The sequence below is a fragment of the Oncorhynchus tshawytscha genome, linkage group LG03, assembly GCF_018296145.1.
Source record: "Oncorhynchus tshawytscha isolate Ot180627B linkage group LG03, Otsh_v2.0, whole genome shotgun sequence".
NCBI classification, from domain to species: Eukaryota; Metazoa; Chordata; class Actinopteri; order Salmoniformes; family Salmonidae; genus Oncorhynchus; species Oncorhynchus tshawytscha.
This window is the reverse complement of record NC_056431.1, coordinates 36,912,062-36,928,215: the sequence shown is the minus strand read 5'-3', so window position 1 is coordinate 36,928,215 and position 16,154 is coordinate 36,912,062.

Here is a 16,154-nt window from a genome sequence, read left to right as displayed (position 1 = left end):
GCCACTCTACCATAAAGTTATGATTGGTGGAGAGCTGCAGAGATTGTTGTCCTTCTGGAAGGTTCTCCCATCTCCACAGAGGTACTCCAGAGCTCTGTCAGAGAGACCATCGGGTACTTAGTCACCTCTCTGACCAAAACCTTTCTCCCTCAATTGCTCAATTTGGCCAGGAGGCCAGCTCTAGAAGAGTCTTGGTGGTTATAAACTTCTTCCATTTAAGAATGATGGAGGCCACTGTGTTCTTGGGGGCCTTCATTGCTGTAGAAAAGTTTTGTTACCCTTCTCCAGATCTGTGCCTCATACACAGTCCTGTCTCGGAGGTGTGGGACCTTATATGGACAGGTGTGTGCATTTCCAAATCATGTCCAATCAATTTAATTTACCACAGGTGGACTCAAATCAAGTTGTAGAAATATCTCAAGGATGATCAATGGAAACAGGATGCACCTGAGCTCAATTTGAAGTCTCATAGCATAGGGTCTGAATACTTATGTAAATAAAGTATTTCTGTTTTTAATACATTTGCAAGAATTTCTGAAAACCTGTTTTTGCTTTGTCATTATGGGGTATTTTGTTTAGATTGATGAGGATTTTTTTTTCTTCATTTAATCCATTTTAGAATAAGGCTGTAATGTAACAAATGTGGAAAAGGGGAAGGAGTCTGAATACTTTCTGAATGCACTGTACAGCATGTCACATTGTAAAATTATAGAATGTGTTTATAACGTCAACACAATCCGTTCATTGTTTATGTAATTGACACAAATAATGGTGTTGTTATCTAGAGTGGTATCAGTCCTGAGAGTGTGTCCTGTTGCTTTGTTTCCTTCCAGCTGTGTCCATCTGTTGTTCAACTCTGCTGTTTGTCTTCCCACAGGGCCAGAAAGGACCGAGAGGACCTGGCGTTGTGGTGGGAGTCCATTTATCAGACAGAAAATATTTTGTATAGGAAATTTGACCAAAAAAAGTTTACATGTGTGGAATATGTATAATTGTCTTAACATCGGTTTTAAATGGTTCCTTTTCTCTTCAGCAATGTGACTTGGTGAAGAAAATCAGAGACAACTGTCGTAAGTAAAAAACTGCTTACACTGATTAGTATGTAATATACCTTATTTAACTGATTCATTGGTGCCGAAAAGGGATGCCAGGACCCCCCCATCCATGTCGTGTAAACCCACCTTAGATGCACACTGCATAACCCACCTCCCTCTCCTGCTCTGGCACTCATATACTTGACATAGGAGTATTAATGCCCCAAAACCTGTTTACTTTTTCGTTTTATTCTTAGCTTGCTGCTATGGTCAGCAGGAGTGCCCACTCTACCCTACCGAGCTGGCCTTCGCACTAGACACCTCCGAAAACGTGGGTAGGCCTGCCTTCAACAACATGCGTGACACCGTGCTCCGCCTGGTTGGCAACATCACCATTGCTGAGAGCAACTGCCCCCGCGGCGCCCGAGTGGCCCTCACCCTCTACAACAATGAAGTGACCACCGAAATCCGCTTTGCAGACGGGCTGAAGCGGCGTGCACTGGTGCAGCGTGTGGAGGGCCTCCAGGCATTACAGACGCGCAAACAGCGTAGCCTGGAGACGGCCATGAACTTCCTGGCACAGAACACCTTCAAGAGGGTGCGCAGCGGCTTCCTCATGAGGAAGGTGGCCATCTTCTTTGTTAATGGGCCAGTGAAGGATCAGCGGGCGGTAAGCGCAGCCGCCCTACGCCTCTATGACTCCGGCATCGCCTCAGTGTTCCTGACCAATAAAGAGGATGGCCAGCTCACCAGAGCTCTGAAGGTAACATAAACGTAAAGCGGGTTTAAGGAGCAGACAAGAGGCAGAAAAATAGGCTCTGTCACCAAAACACAGAGCATGTTTATAATTTTGGCTCTAATGTCTGCACCAGCATACTGTAGAATGAGGCAATGTATTCTGCATGCAATGTGGTAGTATAGATATTGAAATGTAGTTATTGTTCTGGTACCTGAAAGTAGTATACAACACTTAAACATGAATTTACAGAGATGTCTTGTCAGCTGACCTGAACATGTTTTTTTACATGTTGTTACCTCCTCTCTTTGTGTCAGATGAACAGCACTGGGTCAGCACTGGGTCAGGTGATTGTGCTGCCCAATCCCGGAAGTGCACAGTACATCTCAGCTATCCAAAAGGTCATGAACTGCCACATCTGCCTGGGTAAGAGCTTTTCTCATATCCTTAGAGACAACTTCACACAAATTCTGCAATGAACTTTTATTTGAATTTCTATGCAACAACCAATAAGTACATTGTGCATTCTTGTGTTCTACATTTTTTTATGGAACACTATTTATTTTTAATGGTGTTACAGATTTTCCCACACTTTCCTTCTGATCAGATTAAGTTTCCCTGCATTAAAGTCCCCGGCCAGTTCTATTGTAAGCTAATTGGATGCACATTGCCTGCCATTGACAGTTGCAGAAAAATAGCTTTCTAAACAAATCCAGTGGGACATAATGAAAACCATAACAAGCCAAAATGCCTGAGCCCATTTATGTGTTCCTTTGTTCTCCAGACTCCTGCGCCCCGGACCAAATGTGTGACTATGCCCCCCCTCAGCAGTCAAGAGACAGGAGGGCCTCCACCACTGATGTGGACATTGACATGGCCTTTGTCATGGATAGCTCCGAGACCACCTACCCCACCGTCTTCACTGAGATGAAACGCTACGTTGCACACATCGTAGAGCAGCTGGAAGTCTCGTCAGACCCCGTGGCATCCATCCACCACGCCCGCGTGGCTGTAATCCAGCATGCTCCCTACGAGTTCCTGCGCAACAGCAGCGGCTCACCCATCCTCGTGGATGTGGGCCTGACTGACCACCGCTCGGCCCAGGACATCCGCAACTTCCTACTTGAGAAGACGCCCCAACTGGAGGGTGGGCGGGCGCTGGCAGTGGCCATCGAGCACACGGTGGAGCAGGTGTTTGAGAAAGCACCCCACCAGCGAGACCTCAAGGTTCTGATGTTGTTTGTGACAGGCCCTGTGGAGCAGGATGAGGAGCAGCTGGTTGCTGTGGCCACCGAGGCCAAGTGTAAGGGCTTTTTCTTGGTCATCCTGGGTGTGGGCGAGAAGCTGGGTGCTGGGGACACCCGCGTGCTGACGCGCATGGCCAGCGAGCCATCCGACGTCTTCTTCAAGAGGCTGACCAGCACCACGCACTTCTACGACATGCACATTCAGAACTTTGGCCGACTGCTGCCCAAGTATCTCAGCAGTGAGTGCATTATTTTACACTGTTGCTGTCTATTGAGTATCTGTTTGATTTATGTTAATCTTGTATTCACTGAAAACAGGTTTTTCATAGACAAAGCAAATTCAATAATAAGATTGAAATCACATACTTGTGGACACATTGATTGTCGTTCTGGTTTGAATTGTGGAAACCACTTAGAAACCTTTAATGGCCTTTTTGTCAGTTTGATACTGTATGTGAATATTGTCCTTTTCCTCCTGTGTCTGCAGTTGAGAACGTTTTCTACATGTCCCCTGAAGTCTCCAAAAACTGTCACTGGTACCAGAGTGACCAGTCATTCCCCAAGTTCCCCTTCCCCAAGTCACACCACAGCCAAGAGTGAGTATTCAGATCATGTTTATCACATGTATAGTTACTAAATTGTTTGTTATGTTTGTCATGTAAATCGCTATATAGATATCTTTATGTATTGGTAGAATCCTATATAAAGTGTCAATAATCCACTCTGTGTAGGAAACATCAAAAACACGAAAACCACCAGGCAGTCCATCCAAGAAAGCACAACGGTACATTAAATAAAAATAAAATTGTAGGGTTTACCACCAGTTCAATAAATCAACACCAGTCATGCTTTGTCTCCCGTGGTGGTTCAAAGACTGATCATTTGTGAACGTGTATGTTTTTATCTGTATATGTTATGTGTGTGTGTGTGTTCTATGTCTGCGTGTGTCAATACGTTTTATCTCTAGACCAAGACTCAGACGAGTTGCACGTAGCCAACGTCACTTCCAGCAGCCTGACCCTGCGCTGGGCCAGCCCGGAACCCAAGTACATGGCCTACTTTAAGGTGGTGGTGACGCGCCTGCGTGACAACACACTGGTGTTGAGGAGAAATGTGACGGGCACGGAGCTCACTGTTGGCGGCCTGGAGAGCGCCCAGACCTACCACGCTGTGGTGACCATGCACACCGCCCAGGGCCACGTTGTGGCCACCCACAAAGGCATTATTACCACCAGTAAGTCCATGATAAACACCACAGCGATTGTCTGGTCTGCTTAGGTTTCCCCCGTTTTTCCCCTGCAATGGTAATGTCAACCTGAAAATCATTGTTAATGACAGTTTTGCCTGAGCAATTGATAGAAATGTGTATACTGTACAGTAGGCCTATTTCGGCATAATAAAATATCTAAAGTATTGTTATTGTGATAATTAAATTGGTATTGTGTTTCATGTTGTGGAACATCCAAGCACTAATAAAGGTGATTTTCCTGTTTCGGAAAACCATCTTTCTTTCTTTCATATATTTTATTGGAATGTTTTTTTTTGTGCAAGGCAAAACAAAACATGCCACCTGGTGGCAGACTAGCCACACAACATCCATAAATATCTGTATAACTGAATCCACTGACCATTATTATGTAATATCTGATTGGACAGAAGCAGCAGCAGAGCATAAGGTCACTGCCCCCATGGAGGTGACAGGTATCAAGGCCACTACACCACTGGACAAACCAGAGATTGGTGAGTGACACCTGTCTCTGTGTGTGTGTGTGCGTGTGTTTTTTTGTGGTTTTACTATCCTTGTAGGGACCGAAGTCCTCACAAGGATAGTAAAACGTGGAAAATTCAGACAAGTGGGGACATTTCGCTGGTCCCCACAAGGGAAAAAGGCTATTTTAGGCTTATGGGTTAGGTTTAGGGTTAGAATTAGGGTTAGGGTTTAGGGATTAGGTTTAGGATTAGGGGTTTGGGGCTAGGGTTTAGGGAAAATCAATTGTTTTGTCCCCACAAGGACAGTAGAACAAACGTGTGTGTATATGTGCGTGCGTGTGCGTGTGTGTGTGCAAGGGGTGGCGAGGGTTGGCATGTGTGAGCGAGGGTTGGCATTTCAAACCATGTTTTCTTCAAACAATTAGCAGATTTATTAGGCATTGAGGCTAATTTGAATTGGCCCACTAGGAACTTTCCATTTGAACTCAAAAAGAGCCAGCTTTTACTTTTGAGAAGCCGCCCCTTGGCTTGCCTGGTTCAGAGATTGCCTTTCATTCTAGCTAATGGTCTCTAATGGGATTCATTGTGTTTGCGTTTGCATTGGCAGCATTGTTGTTACTCCAATAAATCCAACAGTATGGTTCAGAATCACTCTTCAACACACAAAAGCTTTTCACACATAATGCACAATGATTTTCAAGTTAAAAGCCCACTCGTAAATCATTTATTCAAATAAAAAAAACATGGGTGTAAATATCACAGAGAGGTCCTTTAATTTAAAAAGGTGCCTTTTTAATCTATATTCAGAAGGGGCCGACTGGCCATCATGCTAAATGGGCTGGTCAGTTTTTTTGCCCAGTTGGCCCATCTAACTTTTTAGCACAAAATGCTCCTCATCTGGTTAATAATGGGGGCCTCAAGGAACAATAAATCTGGTCACAGTCCGCCCTTGCTAGAAGAAACCAACCCTACCATTACACTTGTTTACACTGAGTTGCACTGGGATCGGAACGCAATCATGGTTAGACTAAGACACTGTGTAGTCATGATCGCTAGCAGTAGCCACAGCAGACATTTTGGAATGGCACGTTGCGTTGAACAAGAAAGGAGCTGATTGGCTGACACTGCCATTCCAAAATGGCTGCCGTGGCTACTGCTAGACAGCATGAGGATGAAAAGGGCAGTTTTCTGTAAAAAAAAAAAAACGAGCAGTATTTCTGCCCCAGATAGTAAGTTATGCTGCCAAAAATATGGGGCATGGAGAAAATTATTACTTAATAAACAACTGAACTGTTCACTGAATTACAATCTCTTAACTATTATTATAGCTCCTGTAGCTTTTACAGTGAGAGAGAGAAAAAGTATTTGTGGAAAATAACTCCATTGATGAAGATTTATTGCTCACATGTTGAGCCTTGGAGTGAGGCCACTGCACACTCTCCCTTATGGTAGAGAGCGTACGGTGGGAATAGCTAACAGATTAGTTAATCTCCTGAACCAGCGAATCAGGGATTTTTTGAGGGGGGCTGCCTCTGAGATTCAGATAACTCTGAGAACTCACAAACACAACTACTATAGTTGTCATAGTGACAAATGATTTTTTTAAAAATCATATACAGTTGAGGTCAGAAGTTTACATACGCCTAAGCCAAATAGATTTAAACTCAGTTTTTCATAATTCCTGCATTTAATCCGAGTAAAAAATCCCTTTTACGTCAGTTCGGATCACCACTTTATTTTATAATAGTAGGGAATGATTTATTTCAGCTTTTATATATTTCATCACATTCCCAGTGGGTCAGAAGTTTACATACTTTGGTCAAACGTTTCAGGTAGCCTTCCACAAGCTTTCCACAAAAACTCCTGACAGAGCTGGTGTAACTGTGTCAGGTTTGTAGGCCTCCTTGCTCGCACACGGTTTTTTTTCAGTTCTGCCCACAAATGTTCTATAGGATTGAGGTCAGGCCATTGTGATGGCCACTCCAATACCTTGACTTTGTTGTCCTTAAGCCATTTTGCCACAACTTTGGAAGTATGCTTGAGGTCATTGTCCATTTGGAAGACCCATTTGCAACCAAGCTTTAACTTCCCGGCTGATGTCTTGAGATATTGCTTCAAGATTTCCACATAATTTTCCTACCTCATGAAGCCATCTATTTTGTGAAGTGCACCAGTTCCTCCTGCAGCAAAGCACCCCCACAACATGATGCTGCCACCCCCATGCTTCACGGTTGGGATGGTGTTCTTTGGCTTGTAAGCCTACCCCTTTTTCCTCCAAACATAACGACGGTCATTATGGCAAAACAGTTACATTTTTGTTTCATCAAACCAGAGGACATTTCTCCAAAAAGTACGATCTTTGTCCCCATGTGCAGTTGAAAACCGTTGTCTGGCTTTTTTGTGGCGGTTTTGGAGCAGTGGCTTGATCCTTGCTGAGCGCCGTTTCAGGTTATGTCGATATAGGACTCGTTTTACTGTGGATATAGGAACATTTGTACCTGTTTCCTCCAGCATCTTCACAAGGTCCTTTGCTATTGTTCTGGGATTGATTTGCACTTTTCGCACCAAAGTACGTTCATCTCTAGGAGACAGAACACGTCGCCTTCCTGAGCGGTATGACGGCTGCTTGGTCCCATGGTGTTTATACTTGCGTACTATTGTTTGTACAGATGAACGTGATACCTTCAGGCATTTGGAAATTGCTCCCAAGGATGAACCAGACATGTGGAGGTCTACAATGTTTTTCTGAGGTCTTGGCTGATTTCTTTTGATTTTCCCATGATGTCAAGCAAAGAGGCCTTGAGTTTGAAGTTAGGCCTTGAAATACATCCACAGGTACACCTCCAATTGACTCAAATTATGTCAATTAGCCTATCAGAAGCTTATAAAGCCATGACATCATTTTCTGGAATTTTCCAAGCTTTTTAAAGGCACAGTCAACTTAGTATATTAAACTTATGAACCACTGGAATTGTGATACAGTGAATTATAAGTGAAATAATCTGTCTGTAAACAATTGTTGTAAAAATTACTTGTGTAATGCACAAAGTAGATGTCCCAAATGACTTGCAAAAACTATAGTTTGTTAACAAGAAATTTGTGGAGTGGTTGAAAAACGAGTTTCAATGACTCCAACCTAAGTGTATGTAAACTTCCGACTTCAACTGTATATTTTCATGATATACTTACAGTATACTTACAGTATATGTACATATTATATTTACAGTATATATGATATACATACAGGTAACTGCCAAAATAAAGGAAACACTTGAGTAAATGAGGGTTCTGGTGGCTGTTATGGTGTCGGGGGCATATTCCTGGCATAGTTTAGATCCACTCAAGCCCTTAGAGGGCAAGGTAAATGCCAATAAATACACAGCCATTCTGAGTAATCACCTTCAACCTATGGTGAATCATTTCTATTCTGATGGGAGTGGTCTCTTCCAGGATGCCAATGCCCCATTCACAGGGCACGAGTGGTCACTGAATGGTTTGATGAGCATGAAAATGATGTAAACCATATGCCATGGCCGTCTCAGTCACCAGATCAACCCAATTGAACAATTAGGCCTATGGGAGATTCTGGAGCGGCGCCTAAAACAGCGTTTTCCACCACACATCAACCACATGATTGCATTTCTTGTTGAAGAATGGTGTCGCATCCGTCCAATAGAGTTTCAGAATTTATGCCAAGGCGCATTGAAGCTGTTCTGGCAGCTCGTGGTGGCCCAATGCCTATTAAGAGACTTTATGTTGTTTCCTTTATTTTGACAGTTACCTGTATATATATAATTGGTCTTGATTGAAGCCAATCATATTATTGCAATACTATGCAATGATAATGCTATTTTAATAAGATATACTATTACTGTGTAACGTGCAAAGCAGGAAGGACTTTGCAGTAGGGTGGCTTTGACGGGTGCGCTTGCGTCCAAGACTGTGGTTGAATTCATGTACTTTCTCAGCATTACCGAGAGGTACTTGTGGAGTTGGCCCACCGGGATTATGTACAGATGGTGGTTTCGCTGCAGAACATGGGGACCACACATCCACAGACCTACTCAATTACTAAAATGTACTAACATTAACATGTATTAACTCTGATAGCAACATGGTTTAGGGAGAAGCAGCTGATTTCATATCAACAATTCACCAATACAAACCTATGCTACTTTACAGTCTATGCCTGTTCTACACTCCTTGTTCAAAACGACTCACATTGATAGATGTACAGCTACTGTGATATGCAATAGTCCTACTAATAGATTTTTTAGTTTAATTTATCCGGCAATGAGATACATTTGATTACCTTATCAAATGTTCTGTTTTCACATTTCACTTCCAAGCCAGTGACAATACCATTACATATTCATTAAATACTGTTTAGTCATGGCAGACAACAAGCTGACACTATCTCAAATATGCTTTCAGGTGGGTGCTGTTCATCTTAAGCATACTTATACAGCTCTCCTCTCTCTCAACCCTCTCGTGACTGGTCTTGTTTTGCATGCTCTAGCTAACGAGCTCGCAGAGCCATGCTCTCTTAACTATAACCTTGGAATGGCGTGCAAAGACTTTCAGGCTAAGTGCTTCTTTGACAGAATGAATGGCATCTGGTATGGTGGTTGTGGTATGGTGGTTGTGAAGGCATTGTCAATAGGTTCGAGACTGAGGCCCAGTGCTTAAAACGCAGCTTGAGGTCAGGTGAGTGGTCCTTGTTGCCATGTTTTCCAAAAGCTTCCCGAGGATGTTTGCACCTGTCTGGTCTTATTTGACTAACTAACTAAATAGCCAATCATAGACCGTAATTCGCTTGATAACAGTTGTCGTAAGAAGCCCTGATAGCTAATGTCATGATACAGGATGCAATTTAGGTTACCTGGTTAGCTAGCTGATAAGCTAACCATGTTAAGCTTACATATTGTTACCTATCATGACTGTATATGGCATCTATTACATCACAGTATAAAAACAGCTCTATGACGGCGCATACAATTAAAGTGTTAAGGATGTTGTAGATCCGTTTGTAAAAGGTTGTTGCTTGAGTTTAGAAACTCTTTTTTCCCCCCCTGTTTGACAGCAGAACCTCAGCAACAAGTGGAGCAGCAGCCCGAGACGGAGAACCTTCCAGCTATTGGTAAATTCCCCTATTGGTAACACATTCTATGAAGTGCAGTATACAGCATTATACAGGGCAGTGCACAGACCTTTTGGGGGGCATGTGCTCAAACCAAAAAAAAGGACCCCCCCCCACACACACAAAAAAAGGTATTTATATAGCAATATAGCTGTTTCGTTGTTACCCATCTGCTTTTAGTCAGATACGTTTATTAGGACTTAACTAAGCATGGCAGGTTGCCAACAGTGGAACATAAATGGTTTTGCTTCCATATGGGTGGGTAAACAGAGGATAATGTACAGTAGTATACACCTTATCAGAGGTGGATGTTCCATCTGTCAATCCATCGTCTAAAATAACATTTCTCAGGGACAGACAATATTGCAAATATTCTGTATGTGTAAATAAATGCTGATTGGAGTTTTCCTTCAATCTTGTCCTGAGGGCAGCTCCGCCTCGAGGGCAGAAGGCATGGGATTGGTTGGATGAAAGCCGTGCAAACAGCGGGCGGCGCTCACAGCGACGAGTGAGAATAAAAGGAAAGAGAAGAAAAGGCTCCCTAGGTGGTAGGTTGGTGGTATAAAGGGGGCGTAACAAAGTTACTTTGTATATGATTTGCCATATACAAAGTTGCTCTTTGGAATCTTACCATAACCCCTAACCTTCACCAATAACATGTATTTTCGAAACTTAACCCAACCCCATCCAATTGGGATTACTTGTCACATTTCACACCTAACCTTAACCAAACACATGTTTTTCTGCCGTTGAGGCAGACCTGCCCTATGAACAAGATAAATTAAATGTTATTGTTTTTGTTTAAAAATCATGTCTGTCTTCTTTCCTGCTTTTCACTGACAGCACCTGTCAACCAAGGAGTCATTGCCGCAATAAAAACGTAGGAGGACATTGATTCATTGTCAACATATACCTCTACTGAGGAGATTCTGAGGAAAATCAACAAAAATGACCAAAGAGAAGCTATACCAAAGGAGAGGTGGCTGCACTGGATTCCACAAACAGGATTTGATCAAAATGAGTATTGAAGTAGTCTATATTACAAAAAGAAAGAAAGCAAATCAATTTGCTGCATGATTTTTCCTACTGGTGCTACATAGTGTTTTTTGTGTGTTTTTTTTCTCTGGTTAAGTTGCGGAGAACATCCAGTGTTTGTAATGTAACATTTCTGGAACAGTTACAGAATATGTTTTTCATTAAAAAGTTAAACTCGTCATTTTAGTAAGTAATGTGTATGAATATCTTGGGACACAGATTTATCAATAAATCCTTATTTACATATGCACATGCACATACACTCACAAGTCCACAGTGACTTTGAAAGAGTCATCATACGTTTGTATTACTTCACTATATCCCCCAATACAGACATTCACTCATCATGCTGATGTTTACACAAGTCCAAGCTGGCAGTGTGTATATAATGACAGTTAAACCAGTTTCTCAGCAAGGAAAGGAATCATGTAATGTAAATTCACTTCTAGAACCACTGCCACAAACACACATGTTCCAGTTTTTGAATATGGAATGTACTTATCAAGCTATTAGTGTTTTTGTTGTTGTCTTGTTTTACTTAACTTTGTGTTTCATCTGGGAACGGGGGGTAATAAACATTTATTAGACTTTCTAATAAACTTGAGCAGTGGATTTCTTCTTTTTGGTACATGACTCAGTTTGAGAGCAAAGCTCTTTAACAGTACTGACTGGTCCCTGGAGACTGTGAAATGTTAGACTGACCAAAAAAGAGAGAGGCCAAAAGGGCAAAAAAACAAAGACCGAACAGAGTGAAAGATCCTGTGTGTGTGTGTGTGTGTGAGTGTGTACGCGTGCGCGCGTGCGATACTGACGCAACATAGGATCGTTTTTTTTTTTTTGATAACTCATGAGAGGAGTGGGAAAAGGCCAAACAAAGCACTTTACCGTCAAACAGAAGTCATTTGAGGCAAGGGATTGATTACCTAACCACCATAGAAATCCAGATGATATACTCTAGGTGAAATAGACCTAGTAGGCACCATTTAAGTATTATGTTCCACTGTTGAAGATATAATTGCCATGGTATGATTGGCTTAACATTGTGCTCATTAAGTTGCTGCACTCATCTAAGTTGACAGGTTAATTGTGACAAGTGAAAGTATTTATCTGTGGTCTATCATGAATTTTTATCACAACATCAACCTGTCTATTTAAGGCTGGTACAGTAGACCATACTTTATACTTCTGAGGCTTAAATGGATGAGAGACACTGAGCCTTGCCTGTCCCAGGCAAAGATAATGCTGGCCAAATAGTTTACAGGTGAACCTCTGTAAATGAGAATGTGTTCTCAGTCAACTTACCTGGTAAAATAAGGGTTAAATAAAAATATTTGTAACACTAAGACTGCACTTTCATGCTGGCTGCAATGAAATTCCAGCCCGTGTAGAAACGGGTCAAGTCCAAGGAGCTCAAACTGTTCTGGGTACTGTGAAGGAGGAAATGTGATTTATGAGTTTGGGCTTAGTAGTGTTAGAGAAGGGGTCCAGTGACCCCCCCGAACTCAGCACAGTAACTCCAGATGCTCTACCTCTGCAAGTTGTTTTGATGGCCAAGATAGGACTGTTCCCTTCACAAAAATGTTCCTTAAAAACGCAAAAAAAATGAAGCCCTGTCACAAATGAGACATTTAGATCAGGGAATGAGGGGAAAGGCATTCAACTCCCTAACCTCTTTTTAATGTTGATCACTATGGTAACTCAACAAGCAACAGTGTCACAACGTTTTTGACTGAACCTTCCGTGAATCTCTTTGGAAGTATTTATCAAAAGATTATTGGAAAGGGGAAGTCATTTTTCTGATTGGACCTTTCAAGACTGCCCATGTTTTATATTTAAAAAATGTGTCTTTTTAACTAAGTACGTTATCAAATAGTAGAATTATAGTACTGTAATTGTTATACTTATACATGTAATCTGGATAAGTTTATAAATATGTAATAGTGTACACTTTCTGAGTAAGCCCTGTTGGCCGTGTGGGACTTATTGTACAGTACTTCAAGGAAAATTACCTTATGGCTGTGATCTATTTGCTGATGAGGGAGTGTTGAGATATCTCATGCTAAGTGTTCAGAGGCTTACTTGTCACAGAGCACTTAATAAAATACATGCTTGGTGACTTTATGTAACCATTCGCTTAGCATGCATTCACTAGTGAAAAGGTCTCCACTCAAATTAGCTGTTGGCAATTAGAAGTGAGACATGGGGTGTACTCACTAGGGACCAAAAGGAATCAAACGGGCTGAAACCGGGAGAGACTAATGTGAATTTGTCTGTTTGCAAAACATTTTGTTACAGTGTGCACTAATGAACACACTCATGGCATTACCACCAAGTCTCTTAGATTGCGCTGCTGGAGCTGTTTAAATGAGGAGTGTGGTGTACCATTATTTTATTCTTCAGAATGTTCAGGTTAGTTTTGTAAAACAAAACAAAAACTGTTAAACTGTTCTCAACAGCTGTGTGTTGCATGCGTAAGTCTAATGGCATGGAATCAAACACACACACAAACCATTATGCACTCTGGCACATACAGACATACTGGATACAAGCCTCATTCTGTTTTCCAGTTGGGTTTTGATCAAGCAAGCTTTTCGTGCTTGCTCTGCAATCTCTTTGTTTGTAAAAGCATCCCCATCCCGAATAACCCATTTAGTGTCCACTGTTTGCATTGATCAATAGTTTAAGCTGTGATAAATAACCAACATGTGTTCCAAGTGTCGCCCTTTATCGCTCATCCAAGAGAGGCTAATACAGCTTGACAAACACATGCACAGTGCAGTTATGTGAACTTGATAAGCAGCGTGTGGATTTCACAGTGACAGATGCATTGTTTTGTGTTGTTTTCCCCAACATATTTTCCTGTGCTGCCACAGCTGAGCCCAAGCTAGCTAGCTCTTCCATGGTTCTCCAAGTGGTGTGGTTTGTCCTGAGAGAAGAACTCTGGCAGTGCAAACTGCTAAGTTGTCAGGCATCCATGTAGAACAGAAACGAGGGTCACGCCAGACTGGCACCAACCGTGTCAGAGTTTCTGTGGGGCGTGAGGAGTGACTAAGCATTGTACTGCTGTGCATTCAGCGTGGGCCAAAGATTACGTCCCTCTCCTTGTCACTATGCCACCACTGTCTACCGAATTAACTCCCTTCACTAAAAACATCCACCCTCAGCGCTATTAACTTCACTTTATCATGGTCGTGGTTTTCAGTTGACAATTGTTTATCATGGTCGTGATTTCCAGTTGACAGTTGTAAGTGACAGGGTTCACAGAGAACTGCGTTCAAAACCATAGAATTAGTCCTTTTTTCTGTCCACAAACATGGTCGCCTACTAGTTCTTCTTATTTCGACAGGCAGGTGTGTGACTAACCTCAGTGTGGGGAGTTTGCATCATCATCCTGTCACAGAGTTCCGACAATTGGTCATTTCATTGCAATTCCAGCCATTATCAGTCATGGTAAATGCTGTGATGAATGTTCGTAGGGGACTAATGACACCAAGTAGGGTAACACTTTATTTGGATAGTCCATCTGTAGATTCGCTACAGCAGGGGTGTCAAAATCGTTTCATGGAGGGCATGGTGTCTGCTGTTTATTTATTTTTTTACATTTTCAATTTAGACCTCGGCAACCAGGTGAGGGGAGTTCTCTACTAATCAGTGACCTTAATTCATCAGTCAAGTACAAGGGAGGAGCGAAAACCCGCAGACACTCAGCCCTCCATGGAAAGAGTTTGACACATGCTCTACAGACAATCAGTAATAACATGTCAACAGCATGTCTTTAGCATTTCAGTGATATTTTAACAGTGTATCCCATCACTTGCACAAATGTCAAGCACATTTATAGATGATCAACAAACAATCAGGAGACTATCAGCAGCATCTCAACTGAATATCAATTACAATTTAACAGCATATGTGTTGTCATTCCAGTAACTATCTGTCTACAGTATTTGCTTTGGGACTATCCAAATAAAGTGAAAAACAAGTTTTCAGCTTAGTTGACGGTCTACATACTATCTAGTTCACATTCAAATATGTATCAACTGAAGAGCATGTTCGGTGAATTCACTAACACCCCAGTAACCCTCTATAGATATGCATTGGGACTATCTAAATAAAGTGAAAGTCTCTTTAATTAAGGTAATATGCTCAACACATGCAAACGTGCAACTGTTGTTGGGATGAATGAAATGACATTTTGACACTGGAGCACCTGGGAAAATAAATAACGAGGGAAACCAACAATTACTATGCTTAAACTTGTCTTTCCTGTTGTTGATGAAGAAATGCATCAGAGGCATTCAAATCAATTGTTTAATTAACAGAAATCAAAAGATTGTCTATCCACATTTTCGGCCTAATGGCTACTGGCTGCCAGTGCAAGTCGGGCAGTTGCCCAGGGAGAGAGTGAGTGAGAGAGCAGCGCCAAGGTAGTTAATTTCAACCAACACAAAGTTTTAATATACTGTAAATGTGCCCCTGAAAGTGTGTGCCTCCACCACACACTTTTCAGGTGCATATGTACAGCAGTGTTGCATAGTCATTTCACTGCCTTTTCACAAGCTATGGAAGGGGGTGAGAACCACGAGCCTCCTAGGTTTTGTATTAAAGTCAATGTACCAGAGGAGGACAGAAACTAGCTATTCTCCGGCTACATGGTGCTACCCTACAGAGGGCTGTTGAGGCTACTGTAGACCTTCATTGCAAAACCGTGTGTTTAAATCAATTATTTGGTGGTGTGTGTATATATTTAGTATAGTTTTATCTGAAAAGGTTAACTTTTTTAATGTTTCACTATTTTAATTTTTCTTGAATTCACTGAGGAGGATGGTCCTCCCCACCTCTGAGGAGCCCCGCCACTGCTTCAGGTCTTGGACAAGTTTGCTCATCACATGCATGGATCACCAAACCATCTCTGTTGCACTGGGGTGCACAGATCCTTCTGCTTCTGTTTGCCACAGAACATGTTGTTGTTGTGCAGTAGGCTTGATTTCGAAACCCAGTCAGTTATATTGGTAGACTGATCTATGAGTATGATATCAAAGTGGGGTGAAACGTAACCGAGGTGGTTCAATGAACCATACTCTCCTGATGAAAGCCTTGCTGGAGACTTGAAGACTTGTCTTAGCTTCTTGAACTCATCCCCATGGGCTTAGCTTAGTGGGCTAACACATTCTTGTGACATGCAGGAGACCTGGTTCAAATCTGATTTGAACCCAGTCACAAGAGCAAGATTAAATAAGGAGTGGAAAGAC